At 36.5% G+C, this 22,460-nt stretch overlaps 2 long non-coding RNA genes across 2 annotated transcripts; both read left to right on the top strand.

Moving 5' to 3' along the window:
* The first annotated feature begins 993 nt into the window (after positions 1 to 993).
* On the top strand, positions 994 to 10,994 carry LOC136802073 (uncharacterized). Its single transcript, XR_010845953.1, has 3 exons — positions 994 to 1,321; positions 10,307 to 10,407; positions 10,959 to 10,994. It is a non-coding gene; the product is annotated as an uncharacterized lncRNA (long non-coding RNA).
* Positions 10,995 to 11,560: 566 nt separating this feature from the next.
* On the top strand, positions 11,561 to 15,055 carry LOC136802069 (uncharacterized). Its single transcript, XR_010845951.1, has 5 exons — positions 11,561 to 11,753; positions 12,062 to 12,229; positions 12,921 to 13,144; positions 13,387 to 13,457; positions 14,598 to 15,055. It is a non-coding gene; the product is annotated as an uncharacterized lncRNA (long non-coding RNA).
* The last annotated feature ends 7,405 nt before the right edge of the window (positions 15,056 to 22,460 follow it).

The raw sequence follows: 22,460 nt of genomic DNA, 5'->3' as shown, positions 1-22,460 counted from the left end.
CTAAACCAAAAATAGGATAGTCCTCCAGTTGCTAGTGAAGATAGGGCTTTCTGTTACATGAAAACATGAAAAAGAAGAAAACAGAGGCAAGTTCATTTTCCAAGAAAACATGGTTGGTCATGATAATGCATGCAAACTTGTTCATGGACTTTGGTGTAATCTTTGGATATTTTAGATAGTTTTAGATCTTGTAAGACTGCTTTTTATTAATTTCTGCTTTGCTGCCCTGGGTTGACTAGGAAACATGGGTTTGCACTTTCATTCTCTAGGGAGACCAAGCTCTATAATTTTAGAACTTTGTATGTTGAGGTAATTTTTGTTTTTTCTAAAATTTTGAGCTTGGATATCCAGGCTACAAGTACGGTCGCCCGAAAGCGGGATTCCGCACCGGGTTCTAGGCCGATTTTTTGTACTCTCTTTGCTCTATTTCATTTATTTCTCTAATCATTTCTCGATAGTGTCAGGCCAATACTACTCCTTTTCTTTCAGGAAGACGACGGGTGACTCGCGGGTGGCAGGGGATGCTTACTCTAGGTACCGCATCTGATCTCAGACTTCGGTCTTCATCTTTTCATACTTTTTTCCATTTTCTTTCGGTTTATATCTCTTTTCATTTTAAATATTAGGTTCGCTAAATTTGCGGTTTGTGTAATTTACGATGCGCGATCCAACGATTCACGATGCACGATGCACGATCCATGCATGATTTATGTTGATTATTCTAATTATGCACAAATAAGTTTTCATAATGCTAGCTACAAACATCATATAACAATAACGAAAAAAAATTAAAAAAAGAAGGGGAAATAATTTATCATAATCAGAATGATTAAAATAACTTATATCTTCTATGTAGAAAAACCAAAAATTGATAGCGAAAAAGCCTTGACGTCATAGAAAAGTTTTGGCGCGAAAAATTTATTAAAAGAAAACTCATTTTTGTACCCATCGCGACAAATGGGGTTTCCAAATCTTGTCACGTTTCTGTGATTGACGTGTTCCCCCGGTTTTTCTTCGTTTGCGTAATGGCTTCTGATTGGCCAATGCAACAGTTCTTCTCGCGCGTGATTGGTTCTGCGAATATTGTTGCGTCAGCAAAATTTCAAGTTGTAAATTTCACGTGGGGAGATCATTTGATTTCTGGCTGGCAAGGTGAACACATCGAAAGAATAAAATGTCTCGTGGACGTAGTGTTCACTACAAATCTTTGAATGACTTTTCAAGTGAACTTTTCAGTGAACATGAAGTGCTGGCACTACAGAAAGTATGCAGAAGAAGAAGAGATGTATACAATGCAGAAGAAATATTAGCAGAGAAAAAGGTGAGAGTTTATGCTTTTATTTTGGATCAACATTGTGGTTTTTTTTGTGTGCCCCTCGCTGTTCCGCCTTATCTTGTCCGCTTGCCTAATGTTGTCTGCTTGCCTAATCTGGGGCGCTCCTGCCTAATGTTGTCTCAGGCATCGCAAGCGGTGCACGAGTCGGGTTTTTTAAAAATCGTAAACGAGATTATCGAAGAAATGTTCCAGATAAAATCGATGTACAACTGAAAAAACCCAATTTAATATAAGGAACGTGTTGAAGAAGAAAAGATTTCAAGCCTATTTAGTCCTTGTTGTAAAAAAAAAACACTGTTACGCATGCCCAGATCTATCTAAAACAGTTGCGCATGCTCAAATCTATCTAAAACAGTTGCGCATGCTCAAATCTATCAAACGGGCATCAACTGATAATAGCCAAGATTAGGCAACAAATATCTTGCCGAATCTTGTCCGTTATCTCACACAGATAACTTTAGGCCCGATTTTTTTAAAGCAACGAATGAAACCTTGCCGAAAACTGGCTTTTTACCTCTCCAGACTAATATTAGGCAATTAAACCTTGCCGAATGTTGTCTTTTAACTTTCCAGACCAAGATTCGTCGGCAATTTGAATCTTGCTGATTGTTGTCTTTTACGCCCTTTTACTTTATTAGACCAAGATTAGGCAAACAAAACCTTGCCGATTGTTGACTTTTAACTTTCCAGACCAAGATTCGGCAATCGGAATCTTGCTGATTGTTGTCTTTTACTTTATTAGACCAAGATTCGGCAATCGAAACCTTGCCAATTGTTAATTTTTAACTTTCCAGACCAAGATTCGGCAATCGGAATCTTGCTGATTGTTGTCTATTACTTTATTAGACCAAGATTAGGCAAACAAAACCTTGCCGATTGTTGACTTTTAACTTTCCAGACCAAGATTCGGCAATCGGAATCTTGCTGATTGTTGTCTTTTACTTTATTAGACCAAGATTAGGCAATCGAAACCTTGCCGATTGTTGACTTTTAACTTTCCAGACCAAGATTCGGCAATCGGAATCTTGCTGATTGTTGTCTTTTACTTTATTAGACCAAGATTAGGCAATCGAAACCTTGCTGATTGTTGACTTTTAACTTTCCAGACCAAAATTCGGCAATCGGAATCTTGCTGATTGTTGTCTTTTACTTTCTTAGTCCAAGATTAGGCAATTAAACCTTGCCGAATGTTGTATTTTACCTCTCCAGACCAAGATTCGGCAATTGAATTTTGCTGATTGTTGTCTTTTACTTTATTAGACCAAGATTCGGCAATCAGAATCTTGCTGATTGTTGTCTTTTACATTATTAGACCAAGATTAGGCAATTAAACTTTGCCGAATGTTGTATTTTACCTCTCCAGACCAAGATTGGGCAATTGCATTTTGCCGATTGTTGTCTATTACTTTATTAGACCAAGATTAGGCAATCGAAACCTTGCCGATTGTTGACTTTTAACTTTCCAGACCAAGATTCGGCAATCGGAATCTTGCTGATTGTTGTCTTTTACTTTATTAGACCAAGATTAGGCAATTAAACCTTGCCGATTGTTGACTTTTAACTTTCCAGACCAAGATTCGGCAATTGAACTTTGCTGATTGAATTGGAATCTTGCTGATTGTTGTCTTTTACTTTATTAGCAAGATTCGGCAATTGAATTTTGCTGATTGTTGTCTTTTACTTTATTAGACCAAGATTCGGCAATCGGAATCTTGCTGATTGTTGTCTTTTACATTATTAGACCAAGATTAGGCAATTAAACCTTGCCGAATGTTGTATTTTACCTCTCCAGACCAAGATTGGGCAATTGCATTTTGCCGATTGTTGTCTATTACTTTATTAGACCAAGATTAGGCAATCGAAACCTTGCCGATTGTTGACTTTTAACTTTCCAGACCAAGATTCGGCAATCGGAATCTTGCTGATTGTTGTCTTTTACTTTATTAGACCAAGATTAGGCAATTAAACCTTGCCGATTGTTGACTTTTAACTTTCCAGACCAAGATTCGGCAATTGAACTTTGCTGATTGAATTGGAATCTTGCTGATTGTTGTCTTTTACTTTATTAGCAATATTCGGCAATTGAATTTTGCTGATTGTTGTCTTTTACTTTATTAGACCAAGATTCGGCAATCGGAATCTTTCTGATTGTTGTCTTTTACATTATTAGACCAAGATTAGGCAATTAAACCTTGCCGAATGTTGTATTTTACCTCTCCACACCAAGATTGGGCAATTGCATTTTGCCGATTGTTGTCTATTACTTTATTAGACCAAGATTAGGCAATCGAAACCTTGCCGATTGTTGACTTTTAACTTTCCAGACCAAGATTCGGCAATCGGAATCTTGCTGATTGTTGTCTTTTACTTTATTAGACCAAGATTAGGCAATTAAACCTTGCCGATTGTCGACTTTTAACTTTCCAGACCAAGATTCGGCAATCGGAATCTTGCTGATTGTTGTCTATTAGTTTATTAGACCAAGATTAGGCAATTAAACCTTGCCGAATGTTGTATTTTACCTCTCCAGACCAAGATTCGGCAATTGAACTTTGCTGATTGAATTGGAATCTTGCTGATTGTTTTCTTTTACTTTATTAGGAAGATTAGGCAATTAAACCTTGCCGATTGTTGACTTTTAACTTTCCAGACCAAGATTCGGCAATCGGAATCTTGCTGATTGTTGTCTTTTACTTTATTAGACCAAGATTAGGCAATCGAAACCTTGCCGATTGTTGACTTTTAACTTTCCAGATCAAGATTCGGCAATCGGAATCTTGCTGATTGTTGTCTTTTACTTTATTAGTCCAAGATTAGGCAATTAAACCTTGCCGAATGTTGTATTTTACCTCTCCAGACCAAGATTCGGCAATTGAATTTTGCTGATTGTTGTCTTTTACTTTATTAGACCAAGATTCGGCAATCGGAATCTTGCTGATTGTTGTCTTTTACATTATTAGACCAAGATTAGGCAATTAAACCTTGCCGAATGTTGTATTTTACCTCTCCAGACCAAGATTGGGCAATTGCATTTTGCCGATTGTTGTCTATTACTTTATTAGACCAAGATTAGGCAATCGAAACCTTGCCGATTGTTGACTTTTAACTTTCAAGACCAAGATTCGGCAATCGGAATCTTGCTGATTGTTGTCTTTTACTTTATTAGACCAAGATTAGGCAATTAAACCTTGCCGATTGTTGACTTTTAACTTTCCAGACCAAGATTCGGCAATCGGAATCTTGCTGATTGTTGTCTATTAGTTTATTAGACCAAGATTAGGCAATTAAACCTTGCCGATTGTTGACTTTTAACTTTCCAGACCAAGATTCGGCAATCGGAATCTTGCTTATTGTTGTCTTTTCCTTTATTAGACCAAGATTAGGCAATTAAACCTTGCCGATTGTTGACTTTTAACTTTCCAGACCAAGATTCGGCAATCGGAATCTTGCTGATTGTTGTCTTTTACTTTATCAGACCAAGATTAGGTAATCAAACCTTGCCGAATCTTGTTCGTTAACTTTCCTAGACAACTTTTGCAGAATCTTGTTCGTTACCTTACACAGACAACTTTAAGCAACGAATCTTTGCCGAATCTTGTCCGTTACCTTACACAGACAACTTTGAGCAACGAATCTTTGCCGAATCTTGTTCGTTACCTTACACAGACAACTTTAAGCAAAGAATCTTTGCCGAATCTTGTTCGTTACCTTACACAGACAACTTTAAGCAACGAATCTTTGCCGAATCTTGTTCGTTACCTCATACAGACAACTTAAAGCAAGGAATCTTTTAGGCATTTAATCTTTTCCGAATCTTGTTCGTTGCTTTACCCAGACAAATTTAGGCATTTAATCTTTGCCGAATCTTGTCCAATTCCTTACACAGACAACTTTAGTTCATGAATCTTTGCCGAATCTTGTTCGTTACCTTACACAGACAATATTAAGCAACGAATCTTTGCCGAATCTTGTTCGTTGCTTTAACAAAAAGAATATCATATAATGACGATTCAAGTACTTATAGTAAAACGTCTAATTAACGGACACTCTAAAAGGCGGACACCCGGGCGGACACCTCTGATTAGCGGACAATTTTATTTCCCCAGCCGTTTCCTAGTCAAATCCTCATAAAAAAGTTTCTAAAAGGTGGACACTCAATTAAGCGGACCCTCTGATTAGCGGACAGATTTTATCGCACGAAATGGCCAAAACCCCTATTTTAGCTCTCCAATTAGCGGACATTGAATATCCAACGGGTCACAGACGTCCAAAATTGAAAAGAAAATTTTAGATATTTTTATTTCAAGCACTTGTTAGTCTTCTTATTCAAATTATTTCTACAAATTTCCAGTTTTCCCTTGACCCATTCAACAAATTTAGGTGGGCCAAAGAAATCATAAATCACTGGTACTTCAAGTCCGCACCCACCACCTCGATTTAACCTCTTGCCAGTCACTAACTCGAGCTCTGATTCCAGTTCTTCTATGGCCTAGTGTCTGCAGATAAGTACTTTAAACCCCAATTTTGTATTTTCGACACCCTGGGATGGCCTCCGATGGTGCCCGCTAATTAGAGGTTCCACTCACGCATTTCAGTGTCTATTTCGCCAAATTAAATCCACGCAAAAATTAATCCACTTAAGGTGTTTAAAACACGATCAAAATAGACTCTCTTTAAATTTTCTTTTAAACCAACCCAACCTTTTATCGCCTTGATTTTACGTAGCATTTGATTCGTGCCACATAGCATTTTATATAAAGATATCATTTGAAATTTAAAATTTGACTACCTTAAGGGAAGAAATTTTCGCGAGAATATTCGTTTAGTTTAGGATAAAATTCCAATATTTTGCGAATTTTCGTGAATTGCACTTCATATCAAGTTACTTCCTCCGATTACTTGTCCCATTAAAGTAGACAAAGATCGGCTTTCTCAACCAAGTTAAATTCTGAGAATATACCGCAGATTTGTTCCTGCAAAATCTGAAAAGATATTTAAATACTTTTTGAAAGTAAAATCGGTCCTCCTTGTACGGCCACGCTCTTGCGAATGAATGAATAAGAATGGCAACAATCGATGAAAAATCCACTGAAAATGCTGAAAAATATGGATCCTGTACCACCAATAATTGCTTCACGAATGAAATAATAAAGGATAATGACATGTTACAATGTAGGAAATGCCAGAGATTCGTTCATTATGCTTGTTCGGAGCTTCCCGCATACCAAATTCAGCTTTGTCTGCAATACAAAAGCCGACGCTTCGAATGTAAAAAATGTGTTACAGTCACGCCAATACTTTTGGAAAAAATCAAAACAAGTAAGCAAAGAGTCAGAAGTAACCAAATAACGCAAACAATAACGGAAGCAGAATGTCAAGATGGAGGTCATCAAATATTTGAATCTGTTTTCAACACTAGATTGCATAATCTAGAGAAGAAAATAGAGGAACTTATAGAAGAACAAAGAAGACTTCGCTAAAGAACCAAAACAGGCAACATATGCAGATATCACAAAGGAAGAGGTGAAGAAACAGGAGGTTATCATCAAGAAATTTATCAAAAATGAAAAAGAAGAAAGAGAAGAAGATCGCTGGAAGAACTTAACTAGATGTAACATCATTGTCCATCATTTAGGTGAAAATAAAGATGAGAACAAAGAGGAACAGTGGGCCGGTGACAAAGATTACGTGGAGGAAGTTGTAGGAAATCGTATGGGATTAAAGATAAATGTTGTCACTGCAGAACGAATCGGTGCTCGAAAGGATGATATGTTCAAGACGAAAAGATGGCGGCCATTGAAAGTAACGTTGGCCAATGAAGAAGACAAGAAAAGAATTATGGCCTCAGTCCATAAACTAAACGAAGATAATTTCAGTACATTATCGTTCCAGTAGCAATAATCTTCATCGAGTTGGAAACTTTTGTCTTTTGTTCTGTTTTGTTTACTTTTTTGCACATTCCATTTTTCTTTCGTTCGAATCACAATTTCATTGATTTGCGCGTTTATTCTATGTCACATTTTTCATAAATATAAATTTTTGTTGCGCATTCGTTTGGCCGGGACACTCATCGTCTCGGTAACTATGTTTTTATTCATAAGGTAAAGAAAACCTTCATTTTAACTTCTACGAGTGCTTTAAAAAATCGAGTTTTGGGTTTGAAATGAAAAATGTTATTTTGCGGCCTGCGGGGTGAGTGTTTTTTCGTCATCCGGTGGACCTGATATAACAAAAACTTTTGGGTTCACCTCATCAAATGCACAGAAATACATAAAACTTTGGTTCCTCTTATCCCTGTCATACAAAATTGATTCATGTTTTGATTTTTGTAACTGAAAAATTACAGTGAAAATCGTTACATTACTACTAGTAATTTCTTTTGTTTATTTCGAATATCATGAATATTCAAGTTTAATAAAATTTTATTAAAATCATCCCCAGGGAAATACAGCTCAATTGTTTATACATGGAAATCCACTTACATTTGCAAGAGTTTTTTTTTCGCCAGCATGAACAGTTTCCTCAACATGAGCTTCCCAGACAAGATCATACATTTCTTTTATCCGAAAGACTTTCCGTAGACCTTTAAACATGGAGTTGTCAGTCAGTTTAGCTTTGATATTTTTTTTCTTCTTCTTGCTATTTTCCTGAAAAATATTTTTGTTATCGATGCTTATGTTGTTTTCTTTTTCTTTTCTATTTGGTTGAGTCGGAGGAGGCTTTAAAGCCCATTTTCGCAACTATAGACGCTTTCAATTAGCACCCCGTCATGACCTTGAACTCACTACCTGATTTCCCTCACATGGCATGGGTTGACCTGGGTCATTCGCCTGTGTAGCAACCAAGGTCAATGACGACTAACACATTGTAATAAACTTGTTGTATATGAATTTATCCTCATTATTCTACTCCTTTTGATTCTCACTATTTCTTTAAGACGGAGAGACCCACAATAATTTGATATTTACCAAGTTGATTCTTTAGTAATTTGATTGTTTCAATAGACCTTTTTTCAAAGAGGCCACCTTGTTGAATAATTATGTAGTCCAGCAAAAAACAATGATAAAACCACGCATAATTATTACAATATGCATGATACAGTAATAGACCTTTTTTCAAAGAGGACGTCCTGTTGAATAATTATGTAGTCCAGCCATAAAAACAATGATAGAGACAGGCATAATTACTGTATCATGCATATTGTAATAATTATGCATGGTTTTATCATTGTTTTTCTGCTGGACTACATAATTATTCAACAGGGTGGCCTCTTTGAAAAAAGGTCTATTATGCATGGCTTTATCATTGTTTTCATGGCTGGACTACATAATTATTCAACAGGACGTTCTCTTTGAAAAAAGGTCAATTTCGAATTGCAGATCACAATAAAATAACATGATTATGGAGTTTCAAGCCAGAAGAATGAGATAAGATGTTATCCCTTAAGTAAAAATAATAGCTGTATATATCTTAATTTTATTAAGTGAAGCATAAAAAGCCTTATGATGTGCAATCAAATCAAAATAAAACATAACACATTCTTTAACGATATTGTGACCTCTTAGGTATCTTTCAAGTTTGTTAAAGAAAAATGTGTTATGTTCTATCTTAATTTTATTAAAATATTGTTTTCAAATGTATATGTACCATAGCTTAGTCTAATGAATGTCAAATCTAATTCGGTAAACGGACAACTTCTTTAGAGGGGTTTGTGTAATTTTTTATGCACAATCCATGGGTAAAGTATGCTGATTATTCCTAATAAGTTTCTATTTCATTTCTTGTTTCCAAAGGTTACGATATTGCCTAGAATGACTTTTAGACCAACTATGGGTATCTCGTTTTAGGATCTTTTGATACATATAGAATATTAACCAAAAATTACCTCTTCGTCTGCAGGTACAAATAGGACATTCTGAATTCCTAGCTTTGGGCAGTTGATAACTTTGTAGTTATTCCGTTTCATGAGTTTCTTCAGGGCATCGTCTTGCGTACTTCCTTCATTTAATGCCTTAACAATTTGGTCGTACTTGGCATCAGTTATGGCTTTGCTGTTTTTTTTTCCCGATATCTCATGCAGAAAGGCCTCAAACGTTCCACGAAAGTCATCTGAAAATAAGACAATAGTACAAAGACAATTTTATTTATTAGACTAAAAAGAGAATCTTGATAAAGGAGTCAACCCTTTTGTTGTACTACAAAAACAACAACAACTGTATCCAGACCCAGTTATCTGAACTAATCAAACCAATTTTCTGATGGAAGAGATGAGATGGAAGAGATCTTTTTTATTGATCGTGTGCCGAAATAAATGGCCTAAAGGACTTTTAGTGGGTTCAGCTTGCGACGCTGCCGGGTACCAATAGTTAGTATAATAGCTACTTCTGGATTCAATTAGGTTAGTTAGATTTCTGTTTGGATAAGTACCTCTTCCCAATGAATTTAAATTATTGCTGGCGGTCAACTAGCTTAATCTAAAAGAAGAATCTAAAAAGTAAAGTTGGATTTCTGTTTGGATAAGTCTTTCCCCCAATGAATTAAATTATAGCCCCAATGAATTCAATTATAGATTCACAGCTAAACTAAAAAGTAAAATAATGATGGAGAAACTAACTTTTAATCATACCTTTCTCACTAGTTTTAACCAAACTGTTCATGATTGTTCTATAAACTTTAAGCCGCCATTTTCTTTTCTGCTTCAACCACGCGCGCTCAGATTTCTCAAACGTACTCCCGATTCGCAACTCGAATCGATTAAAAATCGGTTTCTTTTCGATATTGCCTAAAGTTGTCCATGGTTGCCTGATGTTGGACCCGGGGTCTGGGCCCTACGCCGCGGCGGACAACTATCGGCAATAGATAACAATCGGCAGAACACTCGCATTGAGACTGCTATTTTTGTAAACCTAGCAAGCATATAGAATTACCAAATGTAATGGGTGGCTCCTTTTCTGTTTTTTTTTTCTGTAGATTGGAAAGAAAACCCACTACCTTGTAAAGTGGGAGAGGTACTCGACCTCAGATTGTACTTGGGAGCCAGCTGAGAATTTACTTGACAGGAGGTTGTTACAGTGAGTGTTATATATGTTACTAGTTATTTAACCATATGTTAGGTATTTATGCTAAGTTGGGATGTGCTGCTGGGCAAGGCCCTTTTCTCATCTACCTCTTGAAATTTCTGGCAGGGTTCAGAATTTCCAAATAAAAAAATGCCTCTAACACTGGTTCTTTATTGCTAAGGTTTATCGGACAAAGTCAAATCTTTCTCCAGCAGCACATTTTCCAGCCTCAAGGTTAAAGATTTAAGGCACATGTTGTACTAGAGTTCTTGGGAAACAGTTTGTTAGATTTTTTTTTGCTGAGATTCTTAGAAAAGAGATTTAGACTTTGGCCGTAGTCAGAATATACCTGAATATACCTTAAGGGAACTTTTTTTGGTGAGAACTAACTTTGGTGAAGCAGGAATTTTTTGAATTTTGGCAAGAACTTAATTTGGCGAATCAACGGTTTTTTGAATTTTGACGAGAACTTAATTTGGCGAATTTTGAGTTCGCTTGCCAATTTCGCCAAAATTAGTCTTCGTCAAAATAAGTTCCCTTAAGATATTGTAATATTTTTTCAGATTTTGGGAGCAGCCGTGTCCAGGTTTCAGGCAAGTTGAGTTCCATGTTGAGCGTCTCCTCTCTTGTTTTGATGCCTCCTTAAAAGAACGGTTGAAAAGCGTGAAACAGCTTGACTTTCCAGTGGCCATTTTCAGGTATCTCTTCCATGGGAGGGGGTTGGACAAAAAAAGCGGGTCAAAGCAACTTTATAAGCATGACTGTCAAAGTTTCCCAATGATTGGCACAAAAGCATCATTAATAAGAGAGGAAGCAGGAGAGAAATTGCCTTTCCAATCACCATTCGGTGTTTCTTATCTAAATCTCCAAAACTATTCAAGGCCACAAATAGCGGAGAGATTCAAGAAAAAAAAACACCGGTTGGTGCAAAGATTATCAGTTCTTGTTTTCAAGGACACTTTTAATTCTTAGAATTTTGATTGTAATACTAGGTTTCAATAATTTTTTCTGAAATATATTTTATCTATGATCATGCAAGTTCCTGCTGATCATCACATATGGACCATGCACTGGGCATGTCAAAAAATGAGGCTACATGAAAGTGTTTTAAAGTTTGACTCAAACTGAGCATATAAATTTACAAAAAATTAAAAATTAATGATTTTTTAATTCTCTTTATGTTTCATTCTTCATTTGATGTCGTGCATGTGCGTTTGGTTCTTTCATAACCACCCTCCGAAAGAAGCTGCATTCTCTTCTCCGCCGCCAAAAGATTGACACATGCGTCGTGTCTGTTTATATTCTGGTGAAACAACTTTCTGAAGACATCATTCTTCTTTTCAACTCCTGCAAAAAAAGTAAAGAATACTTCAGTGATTAAATTTGTGTATCATTTCAGAGTAAATATGTAGCTAGAAATTTGATTGCAGTATCTTTGACTTATTCAGTGATTTCCAGTTATAAAATGAAGATTTTGATTTCCATACCTTGACCAGTAGAGATCTTTAGGGTTTTGTATTTTCTCATAATGTCAGGGATGTGTTTCACCATGATGTGAATATAAGGGGTTACAGGGAAGTTCCATGAATACCCAGTCCCATTCATCTTTTTGAGATGAACTACCCATCGTTTGGCCTAAAAGTAAAAAGGTTTATCATATTTTCAGGTTGTTCTTCACTTAAAGACTGTTATCGTTGTGTTTCATGGTTACAGTGATGTTCACTTGAGTTGTGTTAAAGTTTTTTACCTACCTTCAATTCAAATTCATCAATCTCTTGAGGTGTCAGTTCTGGCTTGTTCATCGTAACATAAAGATCTTCGAAGTCCTGAGAGAGTAAGACATCTTTATAATGCACCCCTTACTTAGTACTGTTCTGGGAATTTGTAGAGACTTTTCGAAGTTTGGGAATTTTAAAACTTTTGGGGTTAAAAAATTTTGAGATTTCCTTTGAATTTTTCATTTCCTGAAAATTTTGTGATATGCAATGTTCTTTGAAAAAGAAAATGAATAAAAATAGAGGGGATAAACATTTTCAAGGTTACACACTTTCCACAATTTTCTTGTTGGTTGGACTTGATTTTTTAGTAAGAATTCCTCAAAATAATTTGGAAGGCCATTAAGCATCCGCTTTTTGTCATTGCCCATAAGTGATGTCCACTCCACTTTGTTTTGCTTATTCTTCCAAAATGATAGTGTGATTCCAATCTCTTTCATTGCGGCTATTAGCTTGGTCTTCATTTCTTCGCTGCCATTTTTCTATAAATTGGAAATATAAAAAAAAACTTTATACCATGTGGGAAATAATGTTTGCAGTTGAAGAGGGGTGTATGGAGTTTGCGATTTCCGAAATACTGCTAAAATTTTCGGAATTCCATTAAAAAATACTTGCAAATTATTTCGCTCCAACTAATCTTCATGGCGGACATTAAAAAATTAGCCTCGCAAACATTATTTAGCTGTATGAATTAGTTCCCTAAGGTAGAATGTAAGTTCACAGATCAAAAAATGTTTTTTTTTTCTTCAGAACATGCTTCTATTATCACCTCATCTGTGTCAAGGATATTATGAAACATTCCATCTTCCAATCTATCAGTGACCCTCAACATCAGATGTAATTCATCTACACAATACTTCTCGATTGGAACGTCCTTCAAAATTGGATCATTTTTGCAGCCTGGTTTCTTCTTCCAATTTTTATCAATCACACGTTTCTTGCCTTGTTTATTTGGGTCTTGTCTGCAAGAAAATGTAAGTGAATTTTTTTGTACCATAACTTTAAGCAAAATTTGATTTAGTGTCAAAGAGTTCAAATGACAAGATGAATTTGGAGTTTGACCTGTAGCAAGTTTGTTGTTTTTTCTTGAAATTTTTGGGTTTGGGATTTTTTGGAAAAGTGTATTAGATTTTCACTGTATTTTTCCAAGTTATTTACTTATACTGATTTCATCAATTTTAGATTGGCATACCTTATTTCTTTATCAATGTCACAGTAGATGCATGCATTGTCAGATGTGGCTGCCTTCATTCCAAGAAGCGTGAGAAGAAACTGAAAACAGAAGAGGTAATTTTATTAATTCTTTTAAAGATTCTTTCACATTTTGGGATTTTCTTTAAGATATTTTCGGAATTTTGGAAATTTTTGAGGTTAGAGTTTTTTGGGATTTTTAGGCATTTTTAGGCATTATTGAAAAAGTGTGCAAGATTTGTTCGAGTGACTTGGCCCTTGTAAGAATAATAACGAAAATGCTGGGGCCTACTTTGTAATCCCCACCAATCAACAAATCGACACTTAATTCCTTTCCATCCACAGTTAATTTTGGCTCCTTTGCAATCTTGTTTACATCTTCTATCAAATCATGGAAACTTTCTTTTATGCACTCGTAGGATTCACTTGCCATTCCCACACCAACAGCATTATTCCCTACAAAAATAGACATTACATGTTTTTTTTATAAGCAAGTGTATGCCCCTTGGTCAGGCTCGTGTATGCTTAAGTTCTTAAAGCATCCAGGCATAGTTTATGCTTATTATATGCTTATGAATCATGCTTATGATTCACCCCGAGCCAAGTTTTTAGTGAAATTAGATTTTACTCCTCATGAGATAGAGAAAATGCTTTAAAGATCCTCAATTTATTCTCAGAACAATTTTTTCAGAGTAAGTTTCTCACCAGAGCTCTTATAGAATGAGCCAGACTCTTCAATGATTGAGTAGGACATAACAACCAAATTTGAATGCCGTGTCAGTTTGGTGCCATCTCCACTGATTTTCAACTAGAGAAAGACAAATGATATCATTGCCTAGCAAAGACACTTAAGTCAAAAATATTTATTGCAAATCTATGCAAACGACTTTCTTTTCTTCAGTTTAATTTGAAATCTGACTTTTTTGGAATTACTCTCATACATTTTTAGTAAACTGTTAGTAGTTAAGGCTTTAAAGAAACTAACCATGATGTTATTTTCAGCAGACCTGACCCTTTTATCTGTTTTTAATTCATCAATTAAACTCATTTGAGCTCCAGCACTATCCCCAGGTGTCTTTTGGACGTCAAAGCTTTTTGAAATTTCGCGTTGCATATCTTCCACCAAATAAGATCTTGGCAAACCAAATACGATCTGAGACAGTTCATGATATGCTTTGTTGGAAACCATCCATCTGTCTTTCACGTATATGACAGCTTTCATTTTCTCTATTTCAGTCAAGTCATCACCTAAAGAGCGAAACGTAATATGAGACCTAAGATTCAAGACGTGCAACGAGTATACATGGTTATAAATTTCTTCCTTAATGGGCAGGGCTATTAAATCGCATGCCAACTCGTCAGAAAATTACCTGCTTTCCATTCGAACGGATTTTCGCTGGTTTGGCTTGACGAAAGTACGCTGGCTTGGCTTGACGAAATAGCGCTGGCTTGGCTTGACGAAAGATCGCTGGCTTGGCTTGACGAAATAGCGCTGGATTGGCTTGACGAAAGAATTGAACAATCAGACCGTGATTCACTCATGGAAAGTTCCGTTTCTTCCGTTGAAGGTGATGAAAGATGTGCCGGAAGTTTCTCCGACCACGAAGATGATCCTAAGTGAAAAATGTTATTATATATTTGAAAGTACTTGTATATTTTTTTTAATTCCCGATAAGTTGATTCAAATCTGGCAATTTCAGGCAAATTTAGCTAAATTAATCTCAGTTGATAAACTAGCCTCCTGCTTGAAAACTTAACAAGTTTTCGATTTTTTCAAACCCTCAGACCTTGTCAGGTCCCCCGTTCGACGGGTTTGGTTTTGATTTAATCGGATTAAATTTCACTTCCTTCCTCGATGAGTACTAGCGATTATTTTAGTTTTGTTAGTATCTACTTTTATTTATCCCTTTTATTTATGCATTGAATGTAAATTTGATTTTTTACCCTTATCGCATGACATGGATATCTTTGTAGATGCCTTTGTTTTCAATTTTATTTGGCTTGAAGTGAAAACCGAATTTTTCCACTTGTCTTGTTACGCTCTCTCTAAAGAAGAAAATTGTTATAAAACTGGTTTCTTTCTAGCTGAAGCACCCATTTCTGTAACACAGTAGCGAAAGGAAAGAGTTATTGGGCTAAAATAATCAAATTATTTTGATTTGAAGAAAACGTTCTTTACCGAACTTGTGTCAGTCGTCGGTATTTTTGTCGTTGACCCAACTCCTCAAAGGGTTTCGTTGGTCTAACACCTTTGGTTTGCGGATTCTAAAAACATAATATATTGAGTCAATGAATTTGTCTATAACATAAGGGGGAGGGGCTTTAACAAATGTGTACTGCTATCTAAATGTTGTCATTTTTATTTTTTCTCTGCAAAACTATATAGTTGACCATTAGCCAATAGGAGAGCAACTAAAGGTATCGATCGATCCATGCGTCATATCTTCTTTGGGGCGTGGCAAAAGAGAAGAGTAGGAAATGTCGCAACATACCTGCAATGTTGCAATTGAAAAGGGAGGTGTTCCAAATTTGTGCCACTGGCCTTTGATTTTATAGCGATTTGTCGAGTTGTTCTTTTTGAGCTTCTTCCCGATTCTTCACCCGCCTTCCTGATGGACCAATGAATGGAAAGCTCATATGACCCAATCCACCCAGCCTTCGTTAAAAGCCCCTCTACGTAAGCTTTTGCCTCCACAAAATCCATTTTTAAGGGAATGTATCAACTCTCCAGTCATTTCCAAACAGTCTCCAGTGCTGTTTTTGTTAGAGGCTGGTACATATTTCAAAGAGTTTTCAAAAGACATCTTAGAAAAGACAAAATTTGTATCACGTCAATTGTCGACTTTCGAATAAGAATTTCCAAAAAAGTTTTGACGAAAAAAGAAATTGACGTTCTCTTTGTTTGTTTATTTTCCTGGGAAACTGACGTACCATAAATTATGCCATCTTTTCTCGTTCGAAAATCACCATATTCTTCATAAGGAAATCCTATAACATTATACATATTTGGAAAGCCCTTTGATTATACTTTTCGAATGTTTAGACCTCCAAATTTTTTGCTATTGTTAAATGCGAACAAACATTAGGGGAATTCAAGGAAAAATGTCTTTGATTTTCAAAGTGAAAAATCACCCCATCGCAGACCTGAAACTTTGTACTTGTTATACATTTTTGGAAAGGTTTAAGATGGAATTTCAAAGAAAGATGGACCTTAGCAAGATAAAAAAATGCTCACGATTTTTTACGAACCCTGAAACACAGGAGGGTTTTAGAATTTTGTTCGAAAAAGCACTGAAGTTCAACGGCTGACAAAAAGAGAAATCCTAGGAGTAAAGAGCTCAAAAAAAGAATAAATGATAGACGAAGTATTGTACTTTTCAAAAATATATATTTCTTTCATCAAAGAATTCTAAAAAATTAATAAATAAACGTGGCTACTTAGGAAAAATCACAAATTATTTTTCTATTCTTCTTTTTGACATATTTTCGAACGTTTACCCCCGTCTTTTCTGACGTTCGATTCTTTGACGTCAAAACATGGAAACCCCATTTGTCGCGATGGTTTATTATTTTTTTAAGAACAGTGAAGAAGATAAATAAGGAATCATTGGCTACATTACTTTTGGCATGTTCTTATAAAAGTCTTTTACCAACAGAATGGCAACTGGTGTTTTTATTTATTTGATTTTTTCTTTGTTTGATGATCAAGTTAATTCATTTTATTTGATCTTTCTCAAAAAACGTGAGTTTATACACGTGCTAAACTAAACGTCTTCCCCTACTTTACCACAACATTGTAAATTATTGTTTATAACCCTGTCTCAATCCAATGCATTTGGTTGGTTTAATCGGAGAAACGTTGTTTTATTTTTAAGAAAGAGAGCAAAAAGGTTAGAAGATATTCAATGTAAAGCATGGGCAAAAAAGTTTATGTTTTGATTTGATTGTTGAGGTTAAAATTTATACACGCATACTTTACATTGATTCTCCAGAAATACAAAAGAAGGAATTAAAATATGTGATTACTAAAACCTATAAATGCATAATTAGAATAATTAACATAATATATGCATGGATCGTTCATCGCGCATCGTGAATCGTTGGATCGTGCATTGTAAATTACACAAGCCGCTAAATTTGTTTTAATTGTTCTAGTAAAGGCCTGTTTCCATCGATAGCGCGAGCGTGCACGCTAGGCCAAAATTCTTAAAATAGATTTGGCCGCACACTCCGCGCGATCAATGTTTGATTTCCATCAAAAACATACACAATCTGTATGTTTATTAATTTAATTATTTCTTTTTTTGAGGTACTCAAACCACTCTAGTGGGTAGGATGGTGCTAGGGAATGATCTCATCCTTTAAACGGGAAATCCCAGGGCCCACTTTCATTCTAGATGAAAAAAAACAGCTTCAAAGATTTTGCTTGATTTAGTCGCAGAACTTTCATGCAGTGACTAATATTAAATATGTAGTTTCCCGGGGGGCAACAGAGGTATTGTGCAGTCGTCACAACTTTGTTGTGCCACTGGTTAACACAATCCTCTGCCAAGGGACGCTATCGTGTACCGTTTAGTGTCGTCATCGTAGGTGCATACTTTTTGGAGTGGAGGTGAGAGAAAAGAAGCTGGTGTAGGTTTTGCAATTCGCAACGAGCTTATCGGTAAATATGACCTTAACCCAATCCCAATAAATGATCGACTTTCGACGATACGAATAATGTTTAAAAAAAAACGATTATTTGACGCTCATTAGTGTATATGGACCCACAATGCAAAGAAGTCAAGAAGAAAAGGAACAATTTTACGAACAGTTAGGTGATTGTCTAGATGACGCCCGAAACGACAAAATTATTGTGCTTGGTGATCTGAATGCTTGTGTCGGTCGCGACTGGTCATCCTGGCCATCCGTCATCGGTAAGCATGGTGTAGGAAATACGAACTCTAACGGGCTAATCTTACTTGAATTCTGTTCCAGGTATCAATTGTCTGTAATGGGTACCATATTTCAAATGAAAAATAATCTTAAAACTACTTGGCAACATCCCCGGTCAAAACATCTCCACCAAATCGACCACGTACTTGCTGATCCCCATGCAAAACAGTACATCAATGTCACCAAAATCGACCCTACAGCTGACTGATTCACCGATCACAAGTTGCTAATTACCAATTGTTCCTTCCGAATTCAACCTAAAAAGAAAGGGTTAAAACCTCCCAAAAAGTTCGATACTACGTTAACGTCTGAAAGAAAATTACGCTTACAATCTTTTCTCGAAGAAAAACTTCCAGACTGTGAACACAACTGGGAAGAGTTCAAATTGACTTTACAACAAGCTGCAAAGCATACCTTTGATCAAAAGAAAAAGGTATCGAATGATTGGTTTGACAATCATGATGAAGAAATACAAGGACTCATCAAAGATAAACGCTTGAATCGAATCGAATTGCGTGATTGTATCAGGCAGCTGAAAAACCAATGGTTTCAAGAAAGAGCGACAGAGGCTGAATATTTCGCCCAGTCCAAAAACCACCGAGAGTTCTACCCAGCAATCAATAAAGTCTATGGTCCGAGAAGCAAGACGAATCATTCCATTCGATCAAAAAATGGTGCCCTCCTTACATCGACTCCAGACATCAAAGAGAGGTGGGTTGAGCATTTCAGCGATCTTATAGACAAAATTGAACAACTTCCAATCGAAGAGAGGTAAGATCTCCCTATTACTGAAGGTGAACTCGATACTGCCCTTAAAAACACCAAACTTGGTAAAAGTCCTGGCCCCGATGGTGTTCTACCAGAAGTACTTGTACATGGTGGAAACACCCTGATAGCCTTCATCTTTACTATCATCTCGATGTTTTGGGCAACTGAAAACTTACCATCAGAAGTCCGAGACCCAAACATCACCATACTGTTCAAAAAAGGAGACCGGAGCCAATGCGGAAATTATCGTGGAATATCACTCCTAAGTGTCGTGCGAAAGCTGTTTGCCGACATCCTCTTGCAAAGGCTAAATCGCATAGCTGAGAAAGTCTATCCACAATCACAATCGGGTTATCGTTCAGGCAAAAGTACCATCGATGGAATCTTCACGTTGAGACAGCTAATGGAGAAAACCAAAGAGCAACGCCAGCATATGTACATCGTCTTTGTCGACTTCACTAAAGCGTTTGATACCGTCAATAGAGAATTCTTGTTTAAGATATTGGGAAAGCTTGGCTGTCCTCCACAATTCGTCAGACTCATACGAAGTCTATACACCCAAGTTAACGCTCGTCTTAAAGTCGATGGAACCCTAACGGAGCCGTTCGAATACCGCAGTGGCGTAAAACAAGGCTGCAAACTCGCACCCACTCTTTATGGTATCTATGCTGCTGTACTTCTCTTACTTGCGTACGAAAACATTGGTCATCAGTTCAGCATAAAGATTAGGTTTCGTTATGATGGTGATCTCTTTGATTTAAAAAGATTGAAAGCCAAAACAAAAATATTTCTTGATTTCATCAGAGAAGCCCAATATGCTGACGACATTGCAACATTCAGTGACTCACCTCTCGGTTTACAGACTCTGTTAACAGCTTACAATGATATGGCCAAACGTACGGGTCTTTCTATCAACATCAAGAAAACTAAAACCATGTCTATCGGTCCTGAAGAGCAGTTCTTCATAGATGATACACCACTGAAAAGTGTAGATCAGTTCAAATACCTCGGAGTATCGTTACCAGCGACGGTCCGGTGAACGCTGAACTGATCACTCGAATTCAAGCTCTATCACCCGCATATGGACGTCTTCGTGAACGTGTTTTCGATTCCCATGATATCAAAATCTCCACAAAATTGAAAATATATGTCCAATGTTTATTACCTCTCCTCACATACGGCTGCGAGACATGGACACTATATCGAGTTAACATCAACCAGCTCCGTACCGTTTAACAACGACACTTGAGAAAGATTCTTCGTATCAAGTGGAGTGATTTTGTGAGTAATGAGGTGTTGCAACGATCTGGCGCTGAAGATGTTGGCTCGGCCACGTCGCAAGGATGAATGATGACCGTCCCGTAAAATCTCTAATGTATGGCGAACGCGATAAAGGGTCTCGCTCTGTCGGTCGTCCGGAGTTGAGATATAAAGATACGTGTAAAAGTGTGCTCAAGTTGGGAAGAATGTTGGATAGTTGGCAAGATATAGTTGGTGATCGCCCGGTATGGAGAAGCTCAATTGCTGGTATGTGTGGTAAAGTCAATGAGAATAGAATTGCAAGCTATCGGCGGAGAAAAGAGCACCGAGCTCGAAAGAAAAATTTAATTGTAAATTGATCAGATAGAATTTATTTTGTTTTATATTGTATTGATTAGTGTTTTACCCGCATCGGGTTAAAGGCGTATTATTAATATTCCGGGGGGGGGGGTACTGAGGCAAATGGAGGGCACGGTATATGCCGCCCTTAAGGGTACCTTTTTTGGACTTCCAAAGTCCCGCTAAGGGTCGGAAAAATCAGAAAATCTAATTTTAGTCCCACTAAGGGTCGGAAAAATAGGAAAATTTCAACTTTTTACCCCCTGAAAGATCGAAATTTGGTCAAAATCAGTCAAATTTGTCCCGATAAGGGTCGTAAAATTCCCAAAATTTCGTCGGGTGGCACCCTCCCCCCTTCAGCTCGCAACCCTAGTACCCCCCTCGGGTAGTTTCGCACCAAAGTTTCCTAAAAGTTTTACTTTCAATGTATTAACCATGTCTCATCTGTTTGCTTTGATATTCTTAGCTTTGAGGGGAATTTTTAACCGCAACTTTTGCGTTGAAATACAGAAAAGAAGTAAAAAGGAATGGCGAAGTAAGCTTTTATGCAAAAACGTGTCAGATATAACAACAGGCGACTGAGGTTGAAAATTCGCCAATTTTAATTGAAATAATAGCCAATTGAATACTTCTGGCAGTCGGTACATTTCTATCATTATGTATTATGTACTTGTATCTTTATTGAACATGTGTTTAAAAACAATTAGGGTAAAAACAAAATTACAATGGCAAAAGCAAATAAATTGCCTCATGAACCATACTTTAATGGGATAAATTTTCGTGAATTTAGGTGCCAACTACGAAAATAAGCCAACTTTTGATATGTTAATACGTATCATCTCGCTCTATTCTAAAATAGGTGACTCTTATTATTCGACTGGAAAAAATGTTTTTCAATGTTTTTTCAAAAATTTCGATTTCTATCCGATTTGCGAAAAAGCTCTAAAATGACATAAAAATAACACATAACTGCGCAACCCCAATGAGAAACTACCTTGAAAAAGAAGTTAGAGGGATGTTAAATGGACGTTGTGCTAAAAGTTTCATTAAAAAAAGTCCATAAGATAAAAGTATTTTCAACATAATCTTAGGTTACAAATAAAAGGGGGGGGGGTTTGGAAAAATTTTCGAGATTTAATAGACGGGAAGGGGGGCTAATTGCTGGAGGGTTCGAAATTGTAATTTTTAAAACCAAAAATAAGGTAAATATTAGACAGGATAGTATACAGGACGTGCATGACCTGTGAGGCACAGATCTGCCTAAAAAATCTTACAGTTTGAAATTCGAATTTAGCGCCGTCCTCACTTACTAAAATAAAAACCAAATTTCGGAAGCTAAGAATTCTCTAAGAAAGTGTGACCAGACAAACAATAACAAAATTTGATTGGCTATGTTTTCAACCGTTAGTAGGATCTGGGAAATTCAAACTCTCAGCCAATACCATGCTATATATTTCGCCATCAGTATATAAAATAAGAAATCATAGCATGGATCTCCAGGCCAGGTAAATATAGGCTAAAATCGGGCTATTTAGAGCAAAATAGTGGGCGTTCGCTTTGACAACTGAAAATATTCTTAAAAATTGATAAATGGGGTGTCCTATCAAGGTTCGAGGGGTTGGAAAATCTTCGAAAAATTAACAAGCGGGGTTTCGTTTATTTGGAACATAAGAGTACTGACTGAAATTCGTAAAATGAAATCATAAAACCGTTCGCTAATTACATAACTGAAACATAATTACATTACATAACAACATGTAAGCCTCAAGAAAAATTAACTAATTCTGATAATAAAAT

This window comes from Clytia hemisphaerica, unplaced genomic scaffold, assembly GCF_902728285.1.
Source record: "Clytia hemisphaerica strain Z4C2 unplaced genomic scaffold, Clytia hemisphaerica genome assembly, whole genome shotgun sequence".
NCBI classification, from domain to species: domain Eukaryota; kingdom Metazoa; phylum Cnidaria; class Hydrozoa; order Leptothecata; family Clytiidae; genus Clytia; species Clytia hemisphaerica.
This window is presented reverse-complemented; position numbering and strand designations above follow the sequence as displayed.